Raw genomic sequence first — 12362 nt, 5'->3', positions numbered from 1 at the left:
AAGCTTGCAATTGATTGAACTATGTTGAAAAGGAAGAGTTGTGAGAGAAGGTCAGGTCAGGATGTTGAAGTGATTTAACACTATCTGGCTACTAAATTTTATGTAAAGTAGCAGTGGATTAAAACATATAACCACAGATTGAAAATACTGACAACTATAGCTATTCAGCATTTATTCTGAATTTGTTAAATTGTTGCAAGCAATTGCTTCTACAGAAGAGTGTCCAGAGCCAGCAGTGCTCTTCCAGTTGGCTGAAAGTCCTGCTGCTGGATTTCCACAGCTGTGACCTGCTCCAGAAGGACAGAAGAGAATATTCTGAGTTGCTGATTCCCAAAGCATTTAAGGCCTCAGTGATGAAAATACCTTTTTTTTTCATTCTGAATAAGCACAAGGGACACACATGTAAATTCTGAAGTGAAATATTCTGGGTTATAGTATTTTATCTAGCTAAAGGATGGCCCTAGAAGTGCAATGCAAAACCTGAGCATGGTTTTGCTGAATGACCTATTTATTTTTCATGTTTTGAAATCCCTGTTTGGTTCTGCTATTGTTTTGGTTGTTGGTGAAAGCTCTAGCTCATGCATAACATGACAACAGCAAGAGCTGAAGCTCTGAGTATGCAGGACTGCCTTGCTAATGTCCCTGTGTCTCTGCATGATCCCACAGCAGCTGTATTGCTTTCTGGGAAGTTACTCCAGATTCACAGGGATGTAGTAGAGATAATCAAATTCTGATCTTAACTGCTCAATACTTCATCATTTGGAGGTGAGGGATGCTGATGGGGGGAAAAGCATTAGGAGTAGGTTGTATGGGAGCTCCTGTGAAATTCCATGGGTATCAGTATACTTCTCTGAGGTGAGTGTGGGGGATCTCATTGTGCAGTCACTTAAAGCCACATCAAGATAAAAGAAAATCCTGGGAGTCCAATGGATGGTTTCATCTCTTCATAAGACACTAACAGAGACTGAGTCGTAGCTCTGTGGGCACTGACTGGTTTAGATGGAATGAATTTGCTGACCATGGCCAAGGAAAGGATGTTTTTGGAGAAGGAGGATGACTTCCAGGTTGTGTTATCCAAGCCATGCTTCAATCACAATCTGCTCTCCTGATTGGAGAATAGAAGAATATCCTGGCATGTGCAGACATCTGTATTTCAAGTGGCTCCTAGTCAGCTGGGAGGGGAACATAATTTTGTTTGGAATATTTTTTGCTGTCAGGATTTTATGGAAAGACACAGAAACATCTGTGCAGCAGAAGCTGCCATGACTTTGGGATTCATTTTCCACCTGCCATGCTTTCCAGTAGCTCTTTGGCAGAATTAGTTTTGTACATTTTCATTGGTACTATGCATTTTTTTCAATAGCCTGAACACTAAAAATGTTAGATCTGTGTTTCATGTCTATGCTTCAGAGATTAAATTCCTTTCTTTTATACATCCATCTTATTGTGTCCTGGCTCAGCTTTTGCTTAGCAGTTCAGATAACAAATTCATTCTGTGCAGACAAAGGAATATCTTGCACAGACCATCATTCTTCAGGATCTACTTGCAGCTTTTTCACTGCAGTAAAAGCTGGTGTACAGCAGTGCCTCTGAATTGTTCCAAACTTGGTATCAGGAAGTTGTTACACCCTGTGTTTTCTGCACAGCAGTATGTGTTGCATACACTGTGCTAGGATTAAGGGAGTGTTATTCCACTGCTCTGATTTCAGAAACTTCTATAAGAACAGGAATAAATTACCAGGAGGTGTAAATGGAGCAAGAAAGCTTGCTGCTTTTCCATTAAAAGTTTGAGAAAATCATTGCAGGATGCAGTGTTAGAATAGCAGGAAGCCAGTTTCTACTATGCTCCTGCTCCTGATGTCCCTCCTGCCAGGAATCAGGGCCAGGTTTCTTTATTCAGGGCTTTGTGAGGATTTGTATTTATGTCTTATTTAGATGCTAACATGAGAAGCAGGAATGTTTACCTGAGGACAGACAGATGTGGGTAACTCTTATTTGGGAGTCAAATAAGACTTGGGGCTCATCCTAAGAAAGCATGAATAGGAGACTGGATTTATCGAAACTTTATTGGTGTTGTAAAAGAATAAATTCAAAATCAGGCCACGGTGGAACTTAATTTGCACACATCTTCAGAAAGATTTGTAAGTGGTTATGTAAAGGCAGCTTTATGCACCTCTGAGAAATATGAAGCTTTGTGTGAAGTGTTTGCTCCGTATTGTGTTTTATGGCACAAAGCTGCAGCTGAAAGACTCAGTCACTTAATCCTGTTAGTTAGCAGCACCCCAGCACCAATTTAAAGCATTTTATAAATTCTCCAAATTTTTTTTGTGTTGTTACACCAGGGGGTGCTGTCTTGCAACTGATAAATTTTCGGAGGTTGTTTTTTGTTGCCTTTTTTGAAAAGTCTTAAGGAAGAAAGTAAAGGATCTGGTGCAGGGGTGTGCTGCAAGATTTGTCATACAAGCAGTAGGGAGTAATTTTGGCCCACTCTTGGGGTCACTTTCCGTTGGTTTTTGTATATTTTTAGGTTGCCTAGCTAAGTGTAAGCAGTGCACATCAATTCACAGCTCAGATTACTAATACAGTACATCTGTTCAAACACTGCCTTGTCTCTAGAGATTTTACTTTTCTAAAGCACAGTGAGATAGATTTGGCTGTGCACAGCTGGTCTAGGGAGGATCTCCCATTTGAGAGACATGAAAATGAATTCACTAAGAAAGGGATGTAGGTGTAATATAAGAAACTCTAGCTGTAACTTTGCCTGTACATTTGTAATACTAATCTAGGCCATTTTCTGTTTGAGCAAAGCCATAAAATATCCACTGTATTTCACTAGATACTTCTTTGGATTTTTTTGCATATATTCTGTAACTTGTGATTTCAACCTTTTCTAAACTCTGTGTTTAGAAATAAAAATAATAATAATTTTTTAAAATTTCATCAGTGATCCACAATTGTTAAGAATAGAATAGAATTGCTACCAAAATGTGATTTCTTTTGTTTTGAAAGATGAGCATAACTCTTCCAGCCATAGATTGTAGGTATTTTATAATTTGGTTATGAAGTACAAATATTTTTTGTATATAAAATGTAGACATTATATACTTGTCTAAACCAGTTACTTTAGACAGGTATAAGATCTGCAGTTTCTGTGGCTTTTAAGTGCCTATTTTGCTCTTTCACTGGAATTTCATTTAGGGGAAGCAGAACATACTAAGCTTATTGTTATCCTGGCCCCTATTCAGAAGCACTGTTAGTGGGTCTCACTGTTCCTGCATCTTATTCACAGTGGTTTTCAGGTTTGATGTTTCAGGTCTGTCCTGTAATAGCTGATCAAAGTCTGCTACTGCAGTTGGTCACACTACATCTTTTCACTAAAAATGTGGTCTCTCTTTTCCTAAGGTCTTACAGTACCAGAAAGAGTTATAAGAATTTCATCATGCTTCTGATTTTAGTTACATGCAAAGTTTGGAGATGAATTTCAAAATGCAGTAATGAGATTTTAATCTGATCTTTCTGAATAACTTTTGTCACTGATATTTAGACACAAGAATAAACAATTATTTCTGCTGTGTTGTTCTTAAGCTATATGTAAATACTTTATTAGTTTGTAGAAATTTCACTTAGATGGGATTCCCCGTTTCCTTTTGTTTTTTCCTTCCTTAATTTTAAATATTCTTCACTGACAATGGTCTCTACATGATCTGTCCAAAACTACCATGATGTGCTCCATAGGCACCCCTACTTTTAATTGTTTTTCAAATGAAATTCTGTCATCTTTTGATATCCATTGAATTCAGTGGTGCTAGTGGACCAGTTTCCTCTGAAAGAGATGAAAGGGTTGTTCATGTGCAGAAATATGCACCATTTAGCAGATTGTTTTTTGAGACCAGGAATGGTGGTTGACAGGCCTGGATAAGCCCCTTCAAATTTGGGAAGGTAGAATTTTCACCTCAAAGGTGTCTTAACTTGTGGCAGAGCTCTGTGAGCACTGAAAACCCACTGGTTTCATCTCTTTTAATAATGTAGTGCATGTTTTTAAGTGTGATCTGCTTTACACATTCAGTAGTCTTTGGGATGGGTTTGAACTTAGTGCAGTTTTCCTCCTGGTGGCACCTGAAGTTGTGACCCAGGCCACAAACCTGCGCCTCACTTACACTGTGGCTGCCAGGACCTGCACAGTTTGGACTGTCTGGGATGTGCACCTGGGACCAGCACCTGGCAACAGCTTCATTCCTGGCCAAAACCAAGCCTAGACTTGCAGTACCAGAATGGCAACAGGTCAGAGCAGATCAAGGCTGATCTCCAGGCAGGTGTCTGAGCTTCAATTCAGCCATGAGCTAACCTCTGTCTTTCCTGCCTGATGCAGAGATGCCTGCTTGAGGCATTACCCCATGCTCTGAGACCTTGCAGGCTGTTCTGTCAGTAAGAGGCTGTTCTACATTGTCAGGCATCTTGTCAAGAGACCAAATGCATGGTTCTCTGTACCAGATAGGAGTTAGGCTCTGGGCTTCAGTCTATTTGTTCTTGAGTGCCATCTCTGCTTGTTTACAGTACCCTAATATCTGAAAACTGCAACTTGAAATGGTCCACTTAAGTTCTTGCGTGTGATGAACAGGTTGGTACCAACCTGGAAGGCAGGTGACCCAGTTTATTTGGTTAGTGCAGCTGATGTTGTCACCATTTAGAAAGTGAGAGTGTTCACTGGCTAATGCTTTTTCTCTTGAAGCCAGGTTTTATAAGCTCTCAGAGATAAGCATTATACCCTTGATAGCTCAGCTACCTCAGGTGGCATAAAAGAAGTAGGATGGCTCTTGTTGGCAGTGTTGGAAGCAAAAAGTTTTAATAAAAGGCAAAATAAAAAAGCTCTTTACAGAGAAAAACTTAACTAGGGCAAGAGGCTCTTGCTCCTGCTAAAACACTTCACAAAAGCGATTTACTTCTTTTGTTATCTTCTTTTTTCTAGTGAATTGCTTAAGCATGACTTTTTAGCTCCTGTCCAATTAGCTATCCTTAAGTTTGAGGTGAAATCCCCAAGGTCTTATGAGGTGTCTTTTAACCAAATTGAGGAGAGAAACTTCTAGGCTTTTTTCCTTTTTAAAGAGACAAAAGGTAACTTGTTTACTCCATCAACAAGGGGCACATTCCTACAACTGGCTCCTTACAATTACATCCACATTGTCATGAATTATTGTTCTGAGGAGAAGGAGTGGGGTTTTGAAGTCTTGTCATCTTCAAGGATTCTGTATTCCTTCATCTATGCTTGAGCTTGAGGGAAGAAGGCAGCTTGAATCTGTAACTGATAGCACATGCTGCAAAGCACATGTCAGTGGTGGCTTCAGACTGGCTGCAAGGTCCCACACCTGTGCCCAGGAAGAGTCCTGCTGACTGCACTCACTCCTAAAACCCCTACAAACTTTCCATAAATATGCCCCTATAAATAAACCTCTATAAAGTTTCTATAAATCCAGTCTTCTCCAGTTAACCAGGCTGCATTCTGATCTGCATATCTGAGCTGTTTATGTGCTCAGAATAGCACCTACCTGCCAGTAAAAACCCTGCTGTGGGAGCATTCTTCTTTTCTGGCTCATCCAATTTATCTGTTATAGTTTACTTATATAAATATTTCCATCCTGGAAAGCAGATTCACCTTTTACTCAGATTATCAGGAATTGCCTTAGATTCTTAAGTGGGATTTTTTAATGCCATAGCAAACTTTCTTTTAACAGTGCAAGAAAAGAAGCTATTAAATCTTTAATGTGTTTGACCTGATAATTTAGTGCATGTGCTTTCAAGCATGTGACACTATGTTAATGCATCTTTACTAGGAGACACAACTATTGCTGGGTTTGGATGCCTGATCCATAAGTAAGAACAGGTGTTTTTTTCCTACGCCTGTTCTCACTTGCACTTTCAGATGTACAAGTTCAGCAGTGCTACTATATCCAGCCTTAATAAATGGGAATGTTACCGTAGAAACACCACAGAAACCTGCTCTTGCAGCAGGCAGGTGCTAAGAGCACATGAAGACATTTATCAGGTAATCAGTCATATTTAATATTTATGGAAAATACAGATGGTGTGAGACTATGGAATGTGTTTCTTAATTAAGTGAAAAATCAGGAATTGTCTGTGTTCCAACCAATTCCTTGTGTGTTGCTGTAAAGCATGAAGATACAAGCCCTAACAAATACATACTTTTATTTCTGGAAGCATAGTCCCTAACTTCCCAAGCTGTATATATTAAAGCACATAAATAACAAACCTGCAAATATTTTTTAACCTTTGCTCTTTTTTTTTTAAACAATGTATTTTTGCATTGCCATTTTTATTGGAAATTATTGGAGTTTGTAACTGGGACAGCCATGTTTTCAAAAGCTTGTAACTGTTTTTTGTAGCAGTATTTAATGGGCGCTACCTGGGAGCAGGTCACGTTTTCTCATATATCCAGAAAATCACCTTAGGATCTCAGCTGGTAGCTGTGGAGATAGGCTGCTACCTTTGTGAAGTGTTCTGAGATCTGCTGGTGAAAAGTTCTGCACAAAAGCTCAGTTGTTGTGCTTCTGAAAATGTGGTCAACAGTCTCCACTTTCTTCCGCATGACTAAATGGGCAGGTGGTTGAGTTTAGACAGATTTCAGAGACAGTTCTGGCTGAGTCCAGTGAGACAGAACTGGGAACTGGATGGCTGTGAGCACCTTGCTCTGATAAGCAGCAGGCTGCAAAACAGAGGCTCTGCAAGCTCCATGATATAATCTACATTTTGCTGTAGTTTTGTGTGAAGACAGTAAGTTCTCAGTACAGCAAGACTAGCTATTGACATGCACAAAAGCTAATAAAGAGGTAAGTGAGGTGTTAAGGGAATAAATCACATGGGACTCCATTTTCTTCAGGGTGGAAAAAGTCCATTCTTTACTCATGTAACACATTTTTATACAGTTTTACAGACCTTGTGTGTGACTCCAATTGGTCAGTAGCTTTCTTGCCAATTACTTTATTGGTTAGTAACAAGTTATTATCCTTTATTGACTGGTCAGTCAAAACCCCAGTGTGTATGTGCAGGAAAGGTTGTTTGTGAGAGATAGTTTTCCTTTTTCTATCTAACAGTGTAAAAACAGTTTATACAGGTGCTAGTTGTTTTTTGCCCAGGAATAGATTGCTACGCTGAGCTGCTCACACCAGGATTGCTTTCACATGGGAACTTGCAAAGTGCTAGCTTGACTTAGAAGAAAGGACAGGCTAACAGGGCAGGCCTGATTTTGTAAGGCTTTTCTTTATAATTTTTCTACCTTACTGCAACAATGTGTTGTTCAGCAGTAGCAGGACAAAGCTTCCACAGAGACAGCCTGGTGTGTTTCGAGTGACCTTTCCTGTGAGGCAGGGAAAGGAAATGGATAGATAATTGAAAGCTGGGCTTCTCAGACTTGTCCTGCTGCTCCCGTGCCACCAGGAGTGAAAAGACTTGTTACCGTGAAAGCATATTTTCTAGCTCTGTTTTCCAGTTTGTCTTTAACAGAGACAGGCACAGCTGCTTTTGGAGGCAAATGAAATCGTCCTGTTGACATTTGTAGGCAGTACTTTGGACGTTCCTCTTCTTGCTAGACTGTTGTTGTTAAATCACGTGCACATCCTGGATGCAGGGGACCAAATCCACTTCTAGAGGGCTGCAGCAAGTGTCTATTTCAATGCCTTTGAGAGACCCCGACCTTCCTGCCATACCCTTGTCACCATCTTGTCCCAGGGAACCCAAGTGCAAGAAGGGACAGCAGGAGAGCAACCCTCAGGAATGGCAGACTCAGCTCCCTCCCTTCTTTTAGGCCACAGGCCCCAAACAGCCATAGTTTTCCGCATATATCTCATAACAGTGGTCTCCTGACGTCACAAACCATCTTGCTGCCACTTTTAGGGGCTCTAAATTTAAACACAGGAACCCCAGCAGTGAGCCCACAGATGGCTGAGTTAAAGCCCTCAGGTTCCAAGGGTGCCTGAAACTAAGAGCTCCAAGACCAAAACATGAGGCTGCTCATCTTTGTGGGGAGGGACAGAAGACACATGGCTGCAGGAAGCACAGAGGAAGAAGAGACCACTTTATTTGGGGATCCCATCTGGCTGATGCTGTGAGCCCACAGAGGAGGGTGCACATCCAGCACAGTTTCCCTTGCACCAATACACCGTGCCAAGCCTCCCTTCTGTGCCCCCTTGGCTCTGGTGTCACGGGGGTGCCCATGGCAGCCTCTGCCCCTGGCCATCCTGCCAGCTCACCCAGCAGCAGCAATCCTTGTGTTCATTGCCAGGCTGGTGTGGGCTGTGCTTGGTCTGGATGACTTTTAAAGGTCCCTTCCAACCCAAACCATTCCATGATTCAGGGCTTCAGTATATTCCACCAGTCTTCAGTTGCCTCAGGTTGCAGAGAAACCAAGTGTATCAAGGGAAGCCTAGAGGACCAGATCTTGCTGTTTTAAAGAGAATCTGCAAATTGACATAAACTTCACCCAAGGATAGGTAGAAGGGCTGTGTATTCATAGAAAAAGGTAAGAGCAGTGGAGTTGGATCTTCCTCCAAAAAACCCTTAAATGCCCATTGAAAGGCATAGCTGAGCCTGCTTGATTAGATTATGATAAACTTTTAGGGGAGTTAATATCCTAAGCTTTCTGTGATACTATTCTAGATCTACCTTTGTGAAAAAAAGTTAGTAACCCCAAATTGTTCAGGAATCCTTTAATGGCACTGTCTTCTACCACAAAGTGTCCAAATCTTACCAAAGCAAGGGAATATGTACTTTGCTGGCCTAAAATGTGTTATATGTGATCACTGTACTTATTGGAATTGCAGGCAGGGCTTTTTAACTTCATGTTTTGCAGTATATGATGTATTTTTAAAGTAGCCTAAAAATGTACTTGAATAATTAGGAGCTGGAAGTGCAATGACATCTAAAGAAATGTTGCTGTCCACTAAACTCCTGGCAGTGCTCATTCAAAAATATTTCTGCCCTAAAACTCTTCTCCATGGAGGGTGTGAATGACAGTGGAGTAGAGGTATGTTGTGGTGTGGGTCTGTATCACATGATCAGAGTTTTCCTGGGTGATGTAAGTGATGCAGGTATTACAACCACTTGTCTGTTCTTGTTTTTTGATGGCAGCCTTAAATGTGATAGAGCTCTAAAATTAGATATCATCACAGAAAGTTCAGTCATCTTGAAAGTATGTTGAATTGATGCCATTCACGTGGAGGAGTTCCATGGAATCATTTCAAAATCCAGCTGGGTTGTGTAGATTGCCTAACGGGGATCCAATGCCATTTTCTTTGACTGCTTGTATCCATGTGATGTTCCTATGTCTGAAATGAATTCTGGTGCTTGTGACTGAGCAAAAGATACTTGTCTCTCTGAAGTTCCACTAAGCCTCAGCTTTCATAACTTAAGCAGCTACTTAGAGAAATGGGTCTTGTCTTAGTTGTTTCCATGCAGAATTTGTGTGATGAAAACAGGATTTAAGCTTGGGAATCACTGACTGGTGATCACCTGTGCCCTGTTTGGATCCAAGCAAGTATCGCCTCGTGCACAGCCACGCTGCAATGTCAGCACTGCAGTAGCTGAGTGTGAATTCAAGTTTTTTCAGTGCTAGGTTTGGGACTAGCACATCAGATCCCTGAAAAGACAGACAAGGAAGGTTGTAATGCCCTAGAAGTTGGTCTGAAGTGATGAGGAAGTTTGCTGGTGCCCAGCCAGAGCCAGGTTAGAGCTTCTTGGAAACATGAGCAAGATGGAATCTTGAAAGCTGGAGCATGAGAGGTTTGGGGCTGGCTGAGGCTGGGCTGTTGCTCCCCACAGAAGGAGGACAAGGAGGATTGGGCCTGAGGGCAATGGGATGGCTTTTCCTCTAGTGCATTCACTACAAAATCTACAGGCAGGTGCTAACCATGCTTGGAGTAGTAGTTATTCCTGTCTATATTGGGGTCAGGACCTCAGCTGATATCCTCAGAACAAACCTCTTGTACACCTTGCAAAATTGCTGAAGCTTGTTTCTACATAAAAGCTTAGCAGACCTCATCCAAAGGGGATTAGGGATCTCTGCCAAGGACTGTGGTGTGTTTTGAAACCCAGGTACTGTGTGTTTCCTTCCACAAATGTTCACAACTGTGCATAATGTAGCAATAAGTAACTGAAACGAGGGTGCTCCTTGGTTCCCCTACACCAAAACCCACAGCACTTCCCTATTCACAGAGTTCCACATACTCTCAGAGCTTTTTAAAGTTTTTTAAAGCTTTTTAAAAGGGTCTATTACTCTAAATTTCTTGAAAACTTCCTGGAAATTAAAAATCAATCCATTTTCTTGATCTCTGTCAAATTGTAATCTTAGGGAAGTACTTTTTGTGCCCAAAGAGAAGGACTGTGACAGGAGACAAATGCAGTCATTTACCCTGGCAGACTCATTCTCTGCCTGACCTCACCCCAATGGCATTTTGAAAGTGTGGGCGCATTATTTTGTTCAGGTGAATCACTCAAAATTACCGTTTGTCTGAAAGAGTTTATCAAAAACTAATGGGATTTTGCAGAATAAATGGCTTCACAATTCTTCATCTAGCAGATTGCTGAGAGATGAAATGAGTCTCTGAGGTATTTATTAACTTCTGTGGGCAGCTCTGAATATAAGAAAGGCACATACTTGAAACTTTTGTACAGGATGTCTTACACTCTGTTTATCAGTCAGGGGTTTCTAATACACAATCTAAATGCCAATCATCTTTTTGTCTGCTGCCTATAGCACTGTTAGTAACATAAGACTATTTTAATAAAGAAGTCAAAATTTTTAAGAGTAAATTTTTAAAATTTGAATTTTTGGAAAATTCTTTGGAATCCTATTTTCTGACCAATCAGTCTTTTCTACCAGTGGATTCTGGTGGATGCATAGTTCCTGAGTGGTAGGAGAAGGGTTTCTCATGGACTTGGAAGAAAATGGCAGCCATGATACTCACCCTTCTCAGAAGTTTTATGAAGCTATTAGAGTGTCAAGTTTTGATACCAGATGTAATTGTACTCTAGAGGCAAGTGTATATTTAATCCTGAAGGATAGGAATGTTAAGTAGGCAGGGTAGAGTTTGCCTGTATGGACTACTGCATTCTTTAATGATGCTGGAGCAGGCTAAAGTTTATTCTCTGCTTTTGTCTCTATATGCCACAGCATGAGCATGAATCAGAGTTGGTACAGTGCAAATGTGATGTGCAACTGCAGTTTAATTTGTGCAAACTGTGTCAGTGAGAGGGACCTCGCCTTTCCTAAAGGGACTCCTCACACTGGGCTTTAGCCAGGACACTGTGTTAACTATAAACCAACTATTCCCTCTGTAAAACTGTGATTTGAAACTTATGCAGATTTTCAGGTAGGTTTTATGGAGAAAGGGATTGTGTGTTTGTAATATGTATGCTGTGCCATCAGCTAACACCACATAAGCTGGGCCATACCATAAGGGCTTCAACTGATTTTTGCCTTCTCTTTACCTGCTCTCATGGATATTCTCATACTGTAAAGAGCAAAGGATTGTGAGAAAGAAACAAGGGAAGATTGTGTGTAGGAAGGGAAATTTCTTTTAACATTCTGTAATTCTGTAATTTTCCATAATCACCTGTGTAAGTGGTTTGCTTTTAGTTTTGGTTTTTCTTCTAAGCACTTAACAAATAATAATAAAAGCCTAGACAAAAAAAAAAAAAAAAAAAAAAAAGGGAAAGCAAATTATCATTGTCAGATCATTTTAATTTTGATGGCCAACAGAAAGACTGTTCAGCAGTGCAAGGGAGAAGCAGATGGAAGCAGCCACTCTAAAATCAGGTGATTTTACAGTAGTTTTTATCAGATTGTTTCATTTTTAATAGCTATTAAGACCTCTTCACAGCATGTTGTAAAGGCAAAATACTTTTAAAGCAGTTTTTTGTTGAGCATTCTGCAGATGGGGAAAGTTGATTGTCCCTAATGAAGTGTTTTATTGCTAAGACCATGGCTGGAACAAAACTGTTGGCTACTTTTGCCTGCAGGTTCTACATCAAAATCCTATATACATTCATTAAGTTCAGCTTCCTCTTTTCTTACTGCTCTTACTCATTAGCAAATACTGTGGGTTCCTTTATTGCATCTTTTTCATCCTGGATCATTATAGGGTCACTAAATGTAATTTCCCCGTGGGTATATATTAGCTGTTCCTGCTCATTTCACAACATTGTAATTATGGAGAAACCAGAGGTTTCAAATTATGAAAACAATTTGGTTTCATTTAGATTCAGTGTCATCTGTAGGGGAAAATCCTTTTATGCACCTACTTTGGCGGGTTTGTTTTTTGCTTTGTTTTTAATGGAAAAGGACCTGGATTTAC

Source organism: Taeniopygia guttata, chromosome 5, assembly GCF_048771995.1.
Source record: "Taeniopygia guttata chromosome 5, bTaeGut7.mat, whole genome shotgun sequence".
Classification (NCBI taxonomy): Eukaryota; Metazoa; Chordata; class Aves; order Passeriformes; family Estrildidae; genus Taeniopygia; species Taeniopygia guttata.
The sequence above is the reverse complement of the archived record's forward strand: the minus strand, read 5'-3'. Positions refer to the sequence as shown.